The sequence below is a fragment of the Lontra canadensis genome, unplaced genomic scaffold (assembly GCF_010015895.1).
Source record: "Lontra canadensis isolate GAN:19392208 unplaced genomic scaffold, GSC_riverotter_1.0 scaffold36, whole genome shotgun sequence".
NCBI classification, from domain to species: domain Eukaryota; kingdom Metazoa; phylum Chordata; class Mammalia; order Carnivora; family Mustelidae; genus Lontra; species Lontra canadensis.
In genome coordinates, this window is record NW_022631030.1 from 3,113,600 (window position 1) to 3,131,850 (window position 18,251).

The following is an 18,251-nucleotide window of genomic DNA, read 5'->3' on the forward strand; positions in this document are numbered from 1 at the left end:
GCCCCCACAGAGTCAGCTATGAGGAAACCAGGGGTTCCGGAATGCTGCTTTCTGAGGGGCATTCTGAGAGGAAAAATGGAGGCCCTGTGTGGACAGTCTTAGGCCGGTCAACCTGAGCACCTAAAACAGATGTTCCCAGGGCCCTCTGAGGCAGGACCCTGTTCCCAAATGGAATATCCGAGGCCAGGGACCAGAGCCCCACCCAAGGCAGGACAGTGTCAACCTTTATCTCCAAGGACCACATGTCCAAATCCCAAATCAAGGCACATGGCAAAATTTTCATTTTCTGAACTCTATTCTATGAAAACTCTTACCAAAGAAATTAAAATCAAACAACCTCTAATTATACCCATAATGAATTTCCTCTGCGGAAAACAATAAAACGTTATGAAACAACACATCAAAAGCCAATTAAAATAAAACATACAAGTATCTGAATGGAAACCGTTCTAAGAAACTGTGAGCTGACTCATGGTCCCCCAGCTAGGCCCCGTTCTGATCCTCAGAGTTGAAAGAAACAGAGGAAGGGCCACCCCTTAGGGGTGCTCAGCAGCCCCGAACCCAGCAGAGCTGTGGCTGAGGTGTTTCAGGTGAGCTTTGGGAAGAACTTGTGTGACTGAGCATTTGGGGGCACGGTGGCCATAGAACGGCAGACTTCTTACAGGTTGGAGGAAGCCCAGAGACCATTTAGTGCTTCAGTCCTTTCATTTTTTTTTTTTTAAGATTTTATTTATTTATTTGACAGACAGAGATCACAAGTAGGCAGAGAGGCAGGCAGAGAGAGAGGAGGAAGCAGGCTCCCTGCTGAGCAGAGAGCCCGATGTGGGACTCGATCCCAGGACTCTGAGCTCATGACCTGAGCCGAAGGCAGAGGCTTTAACCCACTGAGCCACCCAGGTGCCCCCGGTCCTCTCATTTTACAGAACCGACACAAGTCACAGGGAGCAAACCAGCGACAACAGCGATAAGGGGCTGGATTTCCTGCCGAATGCTCAACATACAGCAAGGCCTACCACCTTCATGACAATGCTATCCATCTGTCCTTCACTCCTTCACCCAACAAATATCCCGGTGCTTCTGATGGGCCTGGCGCTGCTCTAGGTGCAGGGGACACCGGGCACAAAGCAGGCAAATACCCCTGTCTCGAGGCACTAGCACTGGGGTAGAGTGGGGCAGACAAAAATAAACAGATAAATGATGACAGATTGATAGATCGATCAATAGATAGATAATAGAACAGTACATGAGAAAGTAAGAAGTGCTACAGAGAAAAAAGGCAGGCAAGGGGAGCAAGAAGACGGGGGGCAAACTTCCAGTCTGAAACAGGGAGGTCAGGGAGCCCTTCACTGGCATGACCCTTGAGCAAAGACTTCAAGGAAGTGACCGCTATTCTCCCCACTTACATGGGAGAAAACAGAAACTTCTAGCTCAGAATGGAAGCTGCCAACTCCAGCTTCAGGTATCTTGAGGGAAACCTAATCCCAAGGCAGAAGGAGGGAGGAGAGAACTTTCGGAGGTCCCAGATAGGGACCCCGGGGTTCTCCAATCCTGAGTTATTTTCGAGGTCACATTCCTGGTTCTCCGAGAGAGCAGGACTTAGCCGCAGGCCACGTCCCCTTCCTGCTGTCTTGACCAGCATGTCATATCAGAGGGACCACTCCCACATGATCATCTAGTCCTGAGGTGATGCCTCCTCTCTCCAGGGGAGCACCCAGCCCCACTTTGGCCACCAGAGAGAGCTATGAAACCATGGCTGAACCTTGGCATTCATCACTCCATCCCCAGACAGACCACTGACCTCCCAGGATCACTCTCCACCTTTTTCCCCCAAAGGTCCCACCAACTTCTGGGAAGAGCTCAGACTTGGGGTTCTGGGGCAATGGGAGCAGATGAAAACCCCGAATCGGAGGTGAAGACCAGCTCCATGAACTTGGATGTCTTCAGACTGAACATCTGGAAAGAGACAATGACATGCCAGACCATAAAATGTGTCCAGCCCCAGGTAGGCCCTGAAGAAATGTTAGTTTTCTTTCTTGCTGTTTCATCAGAGACACAAGTTGGGCTATCCCAGCATCCTCGCTGACCAAGCCACCAACCCACATGGAATCCCCACCATCCTCAGCTCAGTGCAGCCGGCCTTGGCTGCTCAGCCCCAGGCCCCACAGCAGCTACCGGGCAAGAAAGGCAAGGAACCTGTGTTGGAAGAACTCACCGCATATGTGTTCAGGCTGGGGCAGAAGTGAAAAACTGAGGAATCGAATTCTTTGCTGATAGTTTTATTTCCAGAGGGGGAAGGGGCTAGGATGGCACAAGACCTGGACCCTTTCTGCAGCACAGCTGGCCTTGGAGGCCTGCCTCTGCCCTCGCTTGCCTCCCTGGAAGGAAGGAGAAACCTATCTATGCCATCCCTGCTTCCTTACCTCTGGCCTCATTCCCTGCCCCCTCCCTCTATTTCCCTGGCCCACGACTACCCCCACCTGGAGGCTAGCAGCAGCACCTTAGGCCCAAGTGTCCATTTACCCTACCTTTTCCTGACCCCCAGTGGGGACCTTAGGTAGACCACCTGGCCCATTCATACCTGGTTACTGCCCCCCTCCTGCTTTTTCCATCCAAAGTGGAGTTTTTCATAAAAAATACATCTGCCACGCAAACGAGCATGGGCCTCAAGGCAGCCAGAGGAAGAAAGCCAGGAGTGACAGAAACCTCACTCCTATTTTGAGCCTAAAGTCCCAGCTCTCTGCTGTCATGACTGCTCCAGCTGCCACCACCAACTCCTTCCTGGGGCTCCAGATGGAAACAGGGTTCTTGCCTGCTCCATTCTCACCACCTTGTCATCGAAGCTTCTCTTTCCTGAATCCTCCTTCATCAGCTTCGCTCCCAGATCATCTCCTGCGCTCACTCCGTGGAGCCCCTGAAATCCCTTCCCCCCATTTGCACCCCACTTCCGAGCTTCTCCATCACTCAGAACACCCCAGAGGGGTTTCCCTCCTGGCCTGAGGGGGCCAGACACAGACCACCCACTCAGAGGCCAGGCAGGGCAGAGAGGAGACACTGAGCCCACCCTCAAGGGGAGAGTCAGCAGGGGAAAGCTCAGGAGCCAGGGCCTGCCCTCCCCACCTCCTAGGCATCAAGCCTCTCTCTGAGCACAGAGCAGCTGAGCCACTGCCCTAGGACCACATCAGGCATCTGTCATGTGCTCCTAGAGATTGTAAAGGGAGGCCAGGTAGGGTGGAGGTATTGTTTTTCAAGCCAAGAGAAACAACCCATAAGACTAAACCAAGTCCCTGGTCCCCAGGGGCCTCTCAACCAATGCTAAGGAAGGCTTACAGGGGCCTCTGCTGGTGAGGCAACTCTGTGGCTCCTATTTCAGGCAGATACTGGGCCTTTCATCTGGGTGATGGGGACAGGAGAGGGAGGAAGGACAGGCATAGCCAGGAGGGGAAGCTAGAAAATAAACATGGGCGGGAAGCCTGAGGTTGGCGGAAAGGACCACCTGATGAGCCCACATCGGGTCTGCACCTCCCAGAGCCTAGAACCGGAACCACGGGAGCCAGTGTTTCTCTTAGTTGTGGGCTTTACTGCCCCCTTTGTGTCTTGTTGGGGACCAGCAGGGGACAGAGAGGAACAAAGCCCTGCCCTTCTCCCTGTAATTGTCATTGTGCTCATGGCATCACCAAAAATCTATGACTAGATGGGATAAACCAGGTTAGAAGCCTCTGGCGGGCCCACGGCACCCTCAGCACACGCTGGGCCCCCGTTCCCCACCGTTGAACAGTGGGCAGTGGGCACTGGACAATGGGAGGCTAGCCCTGCCCCCCAGGGTCTCCTAGGGGTCCAAGTCCTCCCAGGTGGTCCCTCTGGGACACCCTGACCTGGTAGCTGCCCAGCTGTACCCAGATGGCTCCCAGGAGTGGGAAATACCACCATCTGGGGATGGTTCTGACTCTTTAGATGCCACTTGTTTCCCAAGAAGGATTTGACACCGCTGGGCTTCCTCGTGATTCGCCCACACCCGTTTCTCTGTAGTTCCCAGTTCCCCTCCTTGGGGACGTCCGCAAACGTCAAATCCCACTTCCTCGTGACCGCCCTCTCTCAGAGCTCGAGGGTGACTTTGGGGAGCCCGAGAGTCTGCTCTCTTCCACCTGAACACAGCCCCTTCTTCACTTGCTCCTGGTGTGAGCTGGTTTCAAGCCCCTCACCCCCATGGATTTCTCCAAGACCAGCCTCACAGACACGGGGGCCCTCCTGAAGTATGGGCTCAGAGCCGGGGTCCCCACAGCCTTATTTACATGGGCTCCTCCTTCAGATAAAACCAACCAGTCGTTCACTGGAATTACCCACTGGGCTGCTCCTATTCCCATAGAACTGGAGCCACTGCAGACAGACCAGCACTGGGGACAGCCACGTGGGGCTTAAGTCCAGCAGAGGCAACCACGAGGCCGCCTGCACACAGCTGGAGTCAAACATGTACAGAATTAGTGAGGCTAAGCCAGAAGCATACTATAGTGAGCATGGGACCACCACATTCAGACAGGAATGTCTTCACTCCTCTCTGGTCCATCTAAGAAAGGCTTTCTGGAGGAGATAGTGAGATTCCAGAAGGTTCTAGAAAGACAGGCAGTAAGACAACCTGGCATTCTGGGGCTGTCGTGAGGAGCCTGATAGACTGGAAGGGAAGGAGCATTCAGAGAAGTGAGTGTTGAGTGGTCTGTGAAGTGGACTTGGAGATCAGATGGTCATGGAATCACAACTCTTCCAAGTACCTACCTTAGGATATGTCTTTGGGCAATTTACTTAATAATTTAGTACCCCAGCTTCCTCATCCATAAAATGGGGATAAGTGTTCCTCTCAAATAAAATATTTATGTCTATGCAGGGACATCGTTTATATAAAACATTCGGCACAGGACCTGGTACATAGTACCCACCGATAAATAGTAGCCGTTATGATAGGATTATAACTTCTAAGTTTAGTTGAACAACAACAAATAGTGCTCTGAGCAGGTGTGGAGAGGATTAAGATGTGTGCTTTGAATCCGAAGCCCAAACAGAAGGGTCCTTCGCTGGGAGTTTGGCGGAGAAAGCCCGGGGCTAAGACTCGGGCTGAGCCTCTGTTGCAGCTCTCTGACTTCTAAGCAACTTCTTCCCCAGGCCCCCAGAGCTCAGCTTTTTGAAAGCAAAGTCCCTTTCAAGACCAGAGAACCTACTGATCTCTAAGTAGAGAGATCTGGCACAAGAAGAGAAAGCCGACACAGGTCATCAGGTGGTTTGGAGCTCCTGGCCAAAGAGCGGAGAAACCGCGGATCTGACAGAAACAGAGTCACAGTTTGAGGAGGAAGAAAATACCCACAAATGTTGTCGAGAGACAGGAGCAGAAGACGGATCAGAAACCAGGCAGGAAGCAAAAATAGCTACAATGGGCAATAAATGAAAATTCTGAGTCGATGCTACATACATATATTCATGGTGAAAAATAACAAAAGCACCAGGCAATTAAAACTCACATTTGCAAAGCACTTGAAACAGACATGTATTATTTTACTTTATCCTCAGAACGCAGTTGCACACTATTAGTTTTACCCTCCCTTTTTTGCAACAAAGAAGCAAAGACTCAAAGTAATAAGCTCCCCTGTGTCAACAACTTAAAAAGGATGGAACTAATGCTCACATCCACACTTTCAGCTGCCACTTCTCTGCTCTTAGCAGGAAGATCTCAGAGGTAATGGAAACATATAATGGGTCATTATACTTTTAAATGTTCTTGAATATCAATACACTGTTTAATAATAAAGTGGAACGTGTTAAGTTTGTGCATTCTTGTTAGAACCTTCGCATTCTTTACAACCCGGAGTATTTTTTTAAAAAATATTTTGATGCAATTCTTCTCCTAGCTTCATTTTTTCAGCTGTTCCAGATGTGTTTTTATCAGAGCAGATGAAAAGTGGAAAGTCACTGAAGGTGAACCTCCGTAGGTCTCCAGATTAATCAGTCGTGTTTTGCCAACTGTCACTGAGAGATACACGTTTATATTGTGTGCTCCGTGAAAGGGGAATGTTATGCATTTTGAATTTTTTGCTTTTCAATGTGAATCATTTAAAAAAATATATGAAGTTATCCAGACTTCAAACTTAGTTAACATGAGAGACTTCAGGTATGTGAGCAGGTGGCCCCATTATTCCATTCCTCCTATAGGTGTTTCAAAGTTTGGAAAGAAAATAGGAGCTTTTCTGCTTTTTTGGCTCTCAAAAGACTTCTCAGTTTAGAACAGATTAATCTAAAGAAATATGGGGCTTTTCCTATGCACACAGATGTTAGGACTTTGAATAATCGCATTTGCAAAGTGCTTTCTCTTTATCTCATCTAGTCCTTAGGATATCCAAGGTAGGAGGAATAGGTTAACAGTCTCAGGAAAGCCCAGAGAGGCTCCAAGTCCCAGCCAGTGGCTTGACTAAGTCTGGCTGCAGCCAAAGGACCTCCATGACCCCACTTCACAATGTTAATGGTCCGTCCCGAACAGCCTGAGAGGTCCTTAATAACTATGAACAACATACAATTCATGCAGGTGTGAATATTTACCTTGAACCTGTTCCTATTGCCAACCTATAGCCCTCCTTAAGGACAATGCATGTTGACCCAGGTCCAGCCCTTTCTTGGCCACTTCCCAGAAGGGGAACCTTGGCCAATCATTTCACTTGAATTCTCTTGACTGCAATCCAGCACAGATAACATGCGCTCTCCCTGCCCCTCAGAGACCAAATGGTACCATGAAACAGCCCCTGGGAAACTCTGCAGTATTCTAAGAACATCCGACATTATTACTAGAAGCTTTGAACTATACGAATAGGTCTCCCTACTGTTGTCTTCATGCCACACCTTAGAGCTCTCCTAGATGCCTTTTTGTAAGACATCAGAATTCAGCCTCAGCTTTCCAGGTGTTATGAGTTTATATTGTTTTTCTTTTCAGCCTTAATTTGCCCACATGGAGGGGTCCTGATGTTCCTGCTAGTTCCTGCTAATGCCCCCTTAATTATAGAAACACGAGGTAGGGCAGGACGAGGTTTCTGGAAGATCTCCAGAACCATCCCTGAAAACATCCAGATTCCACTAGCCTTTAGGCTGTGACTGCCTTTTGGACCACCCATGAGAAGGCTGCACCCAAAACCAGAGTAACTCCTAGATCCCTTTCTCAAGTAAAAACAGAAGACAGGCCCACCACCCAAGGTTAGTGCATGGATCATTTTGCTGGGATGCGTTCCCTTCCATTTAGCAAATCAAAGTCCACTCACTCAGCCCCTAAAATCTTGCTTCATTTTTATACATTTGTAAGCAATTGTTTCCTGTGCACCTATCATGCTCCAAGGACTGCTCAGGCCACTAAAATAGAGCAGGAGAAGCTCAACATTGTCCTGTCCTCATGGGCCTTCCCCTCTACCTTTGCCCTCCTCAGCTTAGGACTTTGCTACCAGAAAAGAATAGCTAATGTATATTCAACCCTCTTTATGTGCAGCATCTTAGCTAGTTGCCACACCAACCTTATGAATAGCTATTTTTATTCCCATTTTACAGATGAGGAAGCAATTGAGTCTCAAAAAGGATAATTTGCCTAAAACCACATAGCTAATGAATGCTGGAAATGGGGTTTGAATCCAATCGATTTGACCCTCTGAAACTGCTTTTAATGCTACTTTGCGCTCCTCTAGACAGTCTCCTCATTCAGTGCCAACCTCATAGAAATCTTAGTAGTCATTTAGTCTTCCAGAAAATTCACGAAGCTTTAAATAAGGTCTGTTTTCTCAGAAATTCTTGGAGAATGTTACTTGACAATTCATTGTATAGACAAGTTTGCAACTTTCTCTGTGGTTGGTTTTCTGTGCTAAGCTAGCTCCTTATCTATAAGGCAATACAACACCATGTTAAGAATGCAGAGTGGAATGGGGTGCAGGGATGATGCGGTTGGTTAAGTGTCCAGTTCTTGGTTTAGGATTAGGTTGTGATCTCAGGGTTGTGAGATGGAGACCCATGTCGGGCTCCACACTCGGTGTGGAGTCTGCTTGGGATTCTCTCTCCCTCTCCCTATCCCTTACCCCAACCCATGCCCCATTCTCGCTTTCTCTCTCTCAAATAAATAAGTAAATCTTTAAAAAAAAAAAAAAAAAGAGGGGTACCTGGATGGCTCAGTGGGTTAAAGCCTATGCCTTCAGCTCAGGTCATGATCTCAGGGTCCTGGGATTGAGCCCCACATCAGGCTCTCTGCTCAGCAGGGAGCCTGCTCCCCCCTCTCTCTGCCTGCCTCTCTGCCTACCTGTGATCTCTCTGTCAAATAAATAAATAAAATCTTTAAAAAAAAAAAAAGAGTGTAGACTATGGTTAAGAAAAAAAGGATAACAGCCTAGGTTGGAATTCTGATGAGATGACTTACAAATTTACTATCTGAATCTGTTTCTTCAATCTGTAAAAGAGAGGGAATAATAATACCCATCCCATGGGTTATAATATCCCATTATTGTCCCACAGAGTTATAGGATTAAAGGAGATAACACAATAAAACGGTAGTGTGTGTGTCATACAACTTTCCTCTTCAGCCTAGTTTTTTTAATAGTTTTGGATCTTGGAACTTTTCAATATATTTACAAAGTCCAAATCATCAAGCATTGCAAACTTACTGCTCTCTAGCTGGATTAAGATAATTGTGTTGGGAAAAACTGTTCATTCTGTATTTCTCCCTTACCACCACACTCATAACACTTCTGACACCAGATATGTGGGATTCTCACCGCCCCCACCCTCCACACTAAGCAATTCCGGGACACCAGCTGGGTGTGCTACAATTTAACGTGATTCTGATACTAGCTACCTGGAGATAGCAGCAGATCCCATAAATTGAAGGCTCGGTCCCACGAGAAACCCCCACCCCCCCACCCTGACTTCAGCTGCCAATCAGAAGTAGTAGGACTCTAGGTTACTCACAGCTTCTGACCAATGTAGCTGCATATTGGAGGTTCCCGTGACCTCCTTCCCCTCAGATTCAATTATTTGCTAGAATGGCTCATGGAACTCAGGGAAACAGTTATGTTTACTAGTTTATTAAAGGATATGAAAAAGGATACAGATGAACAGCCAGATGAAGAGATACATAAGGTAGGGTCTAGGACGGGGATCCTGAGCCCAGAAGCTTCCATCCCTGTGGAGTTGGGGCACCTCACCCTCCCAGCACATGGACGTGTTCACCAACCTGGAAGTTCCCCTAAACCCATACTTTGGGATTTTAGGCATGATTAATTATTACCTCCAATTTCAGAACCTCACTCCTCCCTAGAGAAGAGCAGATATGTTCTAATAATAGTTTGGCCTTTCTGGCAAACAGCCCCCATCGAGGAGTCCATCCAGAGTTGCCTCATTAGAACAAAAGATGCTCTTATCACCCAGGAAATTCCAAGTGTCTTAGGGAGCTTTGTGTCAGGAACCAGGATCAGAGACTAAATATGGGAACAAAAGATTCTCCTACCAGCCTTGTTTACAGGGGCTTCAGGAACCCTATGTCAGACACTGAAGACAAGAGACCAAGATATATATTTCCTATTATTTCCCAATGTATTTCATTCAATTTGGACAGTATGACTTTGATCTGAACTAATTGTCAACATCTAGAAATCCAAAGAAGGCTGGTCTCCCTTCCAAGACTGGCCAATACTTTGTCCATGATGTGCACTCAGTAAGTACTCACTGGTTGATGGCTATCACTCTTTATTTTGTTTTAAGATTTTATATATTTATTTGACAGAGATCACAAGTAGGCAGAGAAGCAGGCAGAGAGAGAGGAGGAAGCAGGCTCCCCACTGAGCAGAGAGCCCAATGCGGGGCTCGGTCCCAGGACCCTGGGATCATGACCTGAAGGCAGAGGCTTTAACCCACTGAGCCACCCAGGGGCCCCTGGCTATCACTCTTTAGCAACCCCCTCACAACGTCTAATATAAATCCAAGCCATCAGTTAGTCAAGTCTTTATTGAATCTCTACTATGTGCCAGTCAGGAATCACTTAATAACTAAATTGCTTACACCAATACCCCCATCACAAAAAAATATTGCTGTGAAGAGGACCTACCTCACGGAGCCATAGGAGGAAGAACCAGGATGACCTGCATAGAGCCATTACGTAGTCTCAGTGATTGGGAGATGTTCACCATCAGATTTACAGAACGTTAGAACTAGAAAGAACCTCAGGAACCCTCTTTTCTGGATCATTCATTTAAACTTCTTAGTCTGGGGTTACCCTCTGACCCCTTGTGGCAGAGTCTTTCAGAAGCCAGGATTCGAAAGACCTGCTCCCTGCACCCAGCCTTCCCTCCTAGGCCTACACCTTGGAGTCTGAAGATTGCCCAAGGCTGCTTGGGTTCAATACCAAACCACAGGCCCTGGTATACCAAGGCGAACCACAAGGCTAACCAGCCAGCTAGCCACAGCCATGGCTAGAATCACCATGGCCCCATCTGCTCTGGTCCCAGTTTTGGAGTGAAGAGTGAGGAAGGCCAGAGAGCCCTCCTGTGCAGCCACCAATCCCCTCCTCCCAGTGCTAGGTGCCCTGGCTTTCCACTCACCCCAGGTGTCTGGAAGATCTAGTTCTCCCAGTCTGCACTGGGGCCAAGGCCGATGTGATGCAATGCAGCCCCAGTCATCAGCCCCAAGTTCAGTTTAATTACCCACATGGGCAGATGACACATGCAGAGGGGCTAAGGAGGGGTAATTACCCGGGTGGGGTGACAGGTGACTAAGAGAATGCTTTGCTCTAGCTGCAGAGAGCTGCACAGAAAACTGTCAGGAGCCCCTTCTGGGCCTGGACCCTGTCTGGCCCTCCAGGACACCATACCCAGGAGGTCTCCTATGGCACCCTGGGGTCTCCAGGGGAATGGGATCCCCAAGGGGGACGGGGCCTACACACAGATGTATGAGTTGTCTGCATCAATTGTGCCTTTCCAAAATAGAGTAGAGTTCAGTCCAGACCCACGGGCCCAGAGACCAGCGCATGGAGCTTGTCTTCCATGATTTGTCTTCCCCAAGAGCCAGGACATGGTAAGAAGGAGCAAATTCATTCATTCATATCCTCTCTCTCTCTCTCTCTCTCTCTCACACACACACACACACACTTAACTACTTTATTGAGATATAATTCAATTCACACACTTCAAGTGTACAATTAAACGCCGTTTGGTATATTCAGTTTTGCAATCATTACTACAATCAATTTTAGAACATTTTTCTCACCCCAAAAAGAAATGCCCTACTCATTAGTGATACTCTCTATTTCTCCTCCAGCTTCCCTCTCTCAGCCATAAGCAACCACTAATCTTTCTGTCTCAGTTAATTTGTCTATTCTGGACATTTCCTATAAATGGAAACATAAAATATGTGACCTTTTGTGACTGGCTTCTTTCACTCATCATAGTATTTTCAAGATTCCTTCATGCTGCGGCTTGTATCAGTTCTTCTTCATTCCCGGGGTGCCTAGATGGCTCAGTTGGCTGAGCATGGGACTCTTGATCTCGGGGCTGTGAGTTCGAGCCCCGTGTTGGGCGTAAAGATCACTTAAAAATAAAATAGTCTAGGAAACACTTTATTCTTTTTATTGTGGAATAATATCCCCTGGTATGATTACACCACCTTAGTTGATCTACGTATCAGGTGATGGACATTTGGGTTCTTATTGGTTATTGGGTTACTGGGTACTTCTTGGCTCTTACAAGCAATGCTGCTGAGCCCATTTATATACAAGCATTTGTGTGGACATCCACTTCCAGTTCTGTTGGGCACGTGCCCAGGGGTGGAATTGCTGGAGCATACAGTAATTCCACATTTAGCCTTTCATGAAAATTTCCACAAGAGATCTTGAAGGACAGTTCACCACTGTATGTGCGATGAAGATCACACCCAGGTGGAAATAAGTTGTATTTGAAAAGCAACTTATTGTATGGTGGCTACTTCTGCTTTGTCTACCCTGGAATAGTTCGGTAGGGTTTACTCAATTCCTTTGTTTAAAATCTATCCATAAATCTTTCACTTAAGACATTGTGGAAATGCCATTAAAAGTACATTAAAAAGTGCCATTAAAATGATGAGCTAAGTTTTATTGAATCCACCATATGGAGTGAAAATGATAACATATAACCAACTCCAAGAAAACAGGAGTTAACATAAACAAGCAGATCACCTGTACCCCTGAAACAAACAATGCATTATATGTTAATAAAAAATTAAAAATAAAAAAAGATTACAGCATTAACATACAAAGTTTAAGGGAAAAAACAAGTAGCTTGCTTTTTCCAGGATTCCTGTGGTGGTCCCTTCCCTGGGGTCCCCTTCCAAGTATTTCAAACTATACTTCTCTTTGTTAGACTTGTCTATGAGATCGCTTACTTGTGTCTGGACTTAATTTGGCTCATCAACATACATGTTTGATAAAAATCCAGACTTTATAAGAAAATCCATGTCATTTGTTTTGCTAAGGACTTGCTTCTAATCAATCCCTTCCCCCAAAATATTCAGAGCAATCAGTATTATCCCTGGGATATCTCTGTTAGGGTAAATTTGTGTGCAAGTAACAGAAAACTCACTAGTTCAAAAAAAAAAAAACCAACTCAATAGCATGAAAAAATTTTAAATGATTCAACTTAGGAGCCAGGAGTTCAAGATGTGTCCATACGTCCATTTCTTGAACAGCATGGTAGTTGCAAGGATGTTCATCCTGGAAGAGCTTATTAAGTATTGGATTCATGAGGTTTCTCTGTGTTTTATTCTTTTTTTTTTTTCAGGAAAAAAAAGAAATGAAAATAAAATTTAAGACCCTACATCAAAGGAAGTCCTCAGTGAGCATAGGCTCCTGGTGGCTTCAGGTCAACAATGACACCCTCACAGTCCACACTTTTCTTCAGCCGATACTCCTGGCCAACAACTCAGCCGGACCCAACAGCAATCTGGGAAACAGCATGGACTTCCTAATGCTTGCTTTGAAGCCATCCAACTTGATTCTTCAGAACAGCAGTATGCTGAATATCACCTCAGAACTTGTTATAAAAAATGCAGATTGTCTAGACTTATCCCAGACCTGCTGGACCGGAAACTCTGGCAGTGGGATCTAAGATCCTCCATTTTTCTGAGCTCCTCAACTGATTCCGATGTGCTCAGATTTGAGAACCATGGCGGAGAGCTGTGAGACACTTCCAGGTCCTAAGCCTGCCCAGTCACTCAGCTTTCACATCACCCACAGCTTTTCTCTGTCCAATTAGCCATAATTTGGTCATGCGTCTACTCCTGGACCCAATCCCAGTCAAGGGTGGTAGAGTTACATTGACTGGCTTTAGACTAATAATCTGGTATGGAGTAAGAGAATAATTGACTATGTTTCTTCTCTCTCCTCTCTCTCTCAAGCTATATCTCCTACCATTTTGAAGGATTATATTGTACATCTTCTAGTCAAAGGAGTAACTTCCTAATGGGTTGAACTGATGCCAGAGTTAATTTTTGGATCCTAAAATGAAGCTTTTGAAGTAACAATTAAACAGACTTATATTTAAGGGGAAAAAAAAAAAAGATTTTGAAGGCCTCCTATGCGCCAGGCCCGGGCTTGGGTGCCAGGTGTTCTGAACGAATCTGGTGAAAATATCTGATCAAATTCTAGTGAACAAAACAGATGTGATTCCTGTCCTCGTGGAGCTCAAATTCTAATAAGGAAGACAGGCAGGAAACAAGGAAAAGTAAGTAAACAGAATCAATACACACTAATGGAAAGAAAACTAATGAATCAGGGCAGAATGAGGGGGTTGCTTTTGATGGAGCAGTCAGGGAAGGTCCCAGAAAAAGAGCCAGTCAGGCAAATTGGGGTCAGTGTTCTAGATAGAGGGAAGAGTTCAGTGATTTTGAAGAACCCAAACAAGAGCATCATGGTGGGAGTGGAATGAGCGAGGACAAGAGCAGTCCTAAGGCCTTGCATACCGTCAGAATTCCATTTTGCACACAATGAAAAGCCATTGTGTACTTTTAAGTAAGTGTGCAGGGCAGGGCTAGTAGTGTGAGCTGATTCTTTCTTTCTTTCTTTCTTTCTTTCTTTCTTTCTTTCTTTCTTTCTTTCTTTCTTTTGTAAACCCTACACTGAGCATGGGGCTCAGACTCACAACCTTGAGATCAAGAGTCACAAGCCCTACTGACTGACCCAGTCAGGCGCCCGCTTTTTTAAAAAATCAGATTTAGTGAACTGTAATTTGTGTACAATAAACTGCACTTTTCTAGAGTGTGAAGTTTGATGAGCTTTGACAAATACCACCATTGCATAGCTACGACTGCCATCAAAATACACAGCATTTCCATCTCCCCACAAGTTTCTCTAATGCTTTTTTTCATCAGTCCCCTGTCCATACCCCAGTCCCTGACAACCCCAGATTCATTTTTTTGTGGTTTTCTCAAATGTTGTATAAATGTAATCATAAATATACACTACTTAGTGTGTGACTTCTTCCTTGGCATGATGTTTTTGATGTTAATCCATGTTGGTATATGGAAATAGTTTGCTCCTTCTTTATTGCTGGTGGTATCCAATTTTACAAATATGCCTCAATTTGTCCCTTGACTAGCTGACAGACATTTGGACTGCTTTTAGTGGCTGACATGAACAAAGCACCTATGAATATTCATGAACGTCTTTGTATGAATGTGTTTTCTCTTGAGTAAGTATCCAGGAGTGGCATCATGAGGTCACATGGTAAGTCTATGTTTAAATTTATAAAAAATACTGAACGGGGCTACCAGAGTGGCTCAGTCGGTTGAGTGTCCAACTCTTGATCTCAGCGTCATGGGATTGAGCCCCACGTTGGGCTCCATGCTCAGCGCAGAGTCTCGCTTGAGATTCTCGCTCCCTCCCCTGACTCGTGCTCTCTCTAAATAAATAAATAAATATAAAATCTTTTTTAAAAAATACTAAACTGTTCTCTAAAATGATTTTTACCACTTTGCACTCCCACCAGCAATGGATGAGAATTCCAGTTGTCCTGCATCCTCACCAACACTTGGTATTGCCAGTCTTTTTTTTTTTAAGATTTTATTTATTTATTTGACAGACAGAGATCACAAGTAGGCAGAGAGGCAGGCAGAAAGAGAGAGAGAGGAGGAAACAGGCTCTCTGCAGAGCAGAGATCCCAATGTGGGGCTCGATCCCAGGACCCTGGGATCATGACTTGAGCTGAAGGCAGAGGCTTTAACCCACTGAGCCACCCAGGTGCCCCTTGCCAGTCTTTTTTAATTCAGCTCTTCCAGCTGTGTGTCGTTGTATTTCCATGTGGTTTCTATTTGCATTTCTCTAATAGCTAATGATGTTGAGCATCTTCTCAGGTACTGACTGGCATTTCTGTGTTTTCTTTGGTGAAGTGTGTGTTCAAATCTTTCTGTTCCACCTTCTCATTTTTATCCAGTTGTTTCTGCCTTCATTATTGAGCTGTAAGAGTTCTCTGTATAGTCTGAATACAGGTTGCATACTCTGGATATATGCTTTCAAGTGTTTTCTCCAATCTGTGGCTTATTTTTTTCATTTTCTTGATAGTGTCTTTTAAAGAGCAGTTTTTGTTTTTTTATTAAATCCAATATATCAGTTTTTCCTTTATGGTTTGTGATTTGCATTACTTACCTAAAAATCTTTGCCAGACCCAAGAGATCTTTCTATTTTCCTCTAGAATTTTTATAGTTTGAGCTTTCACATTTAGATCTTATGATCCATTTCAAATTAATGTCTGTGTATGGTGTGAGATAAGGGTCAAAGTCCTTTTTTTTTTTTTTCCATTGTGGATATCCAAAGTACCTTTAGTTGAAAAGATTCTCTTTTACCCATTAAATTACCTTAGCATCTTTGTCAAAAACTGAATTGACCATCTGGACCTAGCAATTGCTTTCAGCTTCTCTGGTGAGGAGTGAGAGAGGCTGGGGAAAGAAAGGGCCAAGACAGAGATGGGACAGAGGAAGGGATGCCACTGACTGAATCCAGGCCTAGTGGGTATGCCTGGATGGAATCAGTTGAGGGCCCAGCAGTCAGAGGTAGAAAGACCAAGAGAACAGCAAAGGAGAGAAAAGGGGAGAGAGAAGAGCAAGGTATCCTTCCGTCATCGATAGGAACAATGAGAGGGAGGAGTCAAGATGGCGGAGAAGTAGCAGGCTGAGATGACATCAGGTACGATTAGCCAGATAGCTTATCAAACCATTCCGAACATCTACAAATCCGATAGGAACAATGATAGCAAACAGGTCAGAGCTTCGAGCTAGGGGACAATTAATTAATGGGTCCAAGTATAAGTAACTCACCATAGATGAGAATCAGAGCACAGAAAAGACTTTAGATTATCTAGAGCTATAGTTCTCAATCTTGGTCTCATACCAGCTCACTGATACATAGGTCTCACCCCACCAAACAAATCTCTGGAAGTGAATTCTGGGCATTGGTATTTTCAAAACAATTCCTTGGTTTTAATTAGCATCCATGCCTGAGATCCCCTGTTCTAGTCCAACTTCATCTTACAGAAGAGGAAGTTGAGAAGCAAGAGTGGAGCAGAGGCTATCACAGGGCTTCTTAGGACTCAGGGGGTTCCCAGGATACAGGCTGTTCAGTTCTAAAGCCAGGGGACTCCCAGCACATGGGACTTTTGGTTCCAAAACTGGGAAAGTCCTGAGTAGATCAGGAGAGTTGGTCATCCTACCTAAAATGTTCACCTCCCTATTTTCAGTAGCTCCTTTCACTGAAAATGATAGAATAGGTAATCAGCGAACCCTGGACAACCAACTGGGTATCTTGGTATTTGATCAAACCCACGATGTGGTAGAGCTTCCGTTTCTAGCTGCACCCCCGGACATGACATCTCCCCGATTCAAATAACGCAGTCTGTCAATTAGCCTCTGAGGGGCCAGAAGTCCGTGTGGAAGTAGGTGGTCTCAGGAGGGCCACACCTCACTTTGCTCAGACTTGTTTCCATGCTGGCTTCGTACCTTTGTGGGGGGAAGGAAGGGCTTCTCTCCCAGCTAAATTCCCCTAAGACAAGCTTTCACATCACCAAGTACCTTTCCTCTATAGCACTTAACACAACTGTAAGCTCATATTTGTGTGATGACCTGTTTGATGTCTATCAAGATTTTAAACCTGGTGAGGACGGGGCCGTGTGTGTTTCAGCCCATCACGGCATCTCACTACCGAGCACAGTATCTGGCTCACAGTAGGTGCTCAATAAATGGGTGAATGCAGCCACGCATGCATGAGTGAATAATGAATATCATGACCTATTATCATGTCCAAGGAACAACACTGATGTGTATCTTTATGCCACCAGGAAATTTCAAACCAGTAAGGGCTAAGTGTGAAGTCCCTACCTAATGGGGCCCACACTGTTATGATCGATGTAATCCCCATCCATCTGAAATATAGTGGCACAGGAATGATAATGAAGGTGGTGATGACCTCTCTTTGCTACCCGCTTCCTAAGACACAGCTGCTTCTGCTCAATCCATCTTCAGCCCCTGCTCCTCCCTAACTCAGTGGCCTTTGACATCTTTATTAGTATCTGTGACATTCAGGGCTTGCCAGGCAGGGTCACATTCCTAGTACCTCACTGCGGATGGCACACGGATTTATCATAATCATCATCAGATCTTTAGTGAACATCCCTATGTTCTAGTCACCACGCCAAAAGCTGGAGAAGCAGGGGCTGGGGTGGGGGCCGTTAAGATAATAGTGACGAATAACGCATAATTCCCGAGCAAGCAAGTTTTACCATTCCGCTGGTTGGAGAGATGAGATATGTACTTAGAAAAAGCTTATCAGATAGTGGGTAGCTTATAAGAAATGCCAGACACGTGGTACAGTTGATAAGTGATACCCAGTTTCAGAGGAGGGAGGCGAGAAGATAAAACTGGGTTGGGGCGGGGGGCGCTGGGGTATTCTCCACTGTGTCACCCAGAGCCCTCATTCTCCATGCTCAGACACCAGTCCTCGGTCCTCAGTCCCATCCTCCACAATGCTGCCCAACTCAAAGGGGGCAGGACAGGGGTGGCTTTGAGGAAATGCTCACAATGTCCCACTGGACCAGATGCAACACCTTGTGGCTTACAGGCGTTCATTAGAATGAGTGAGTGAATGAGTCAAGACCACCCCAACTGCACCCATCACCTCAGATATAATGAGGTGATACAGTTCCCCTGGGTCTCACCCTCTGAACCTAGGGAGAACACCCAGG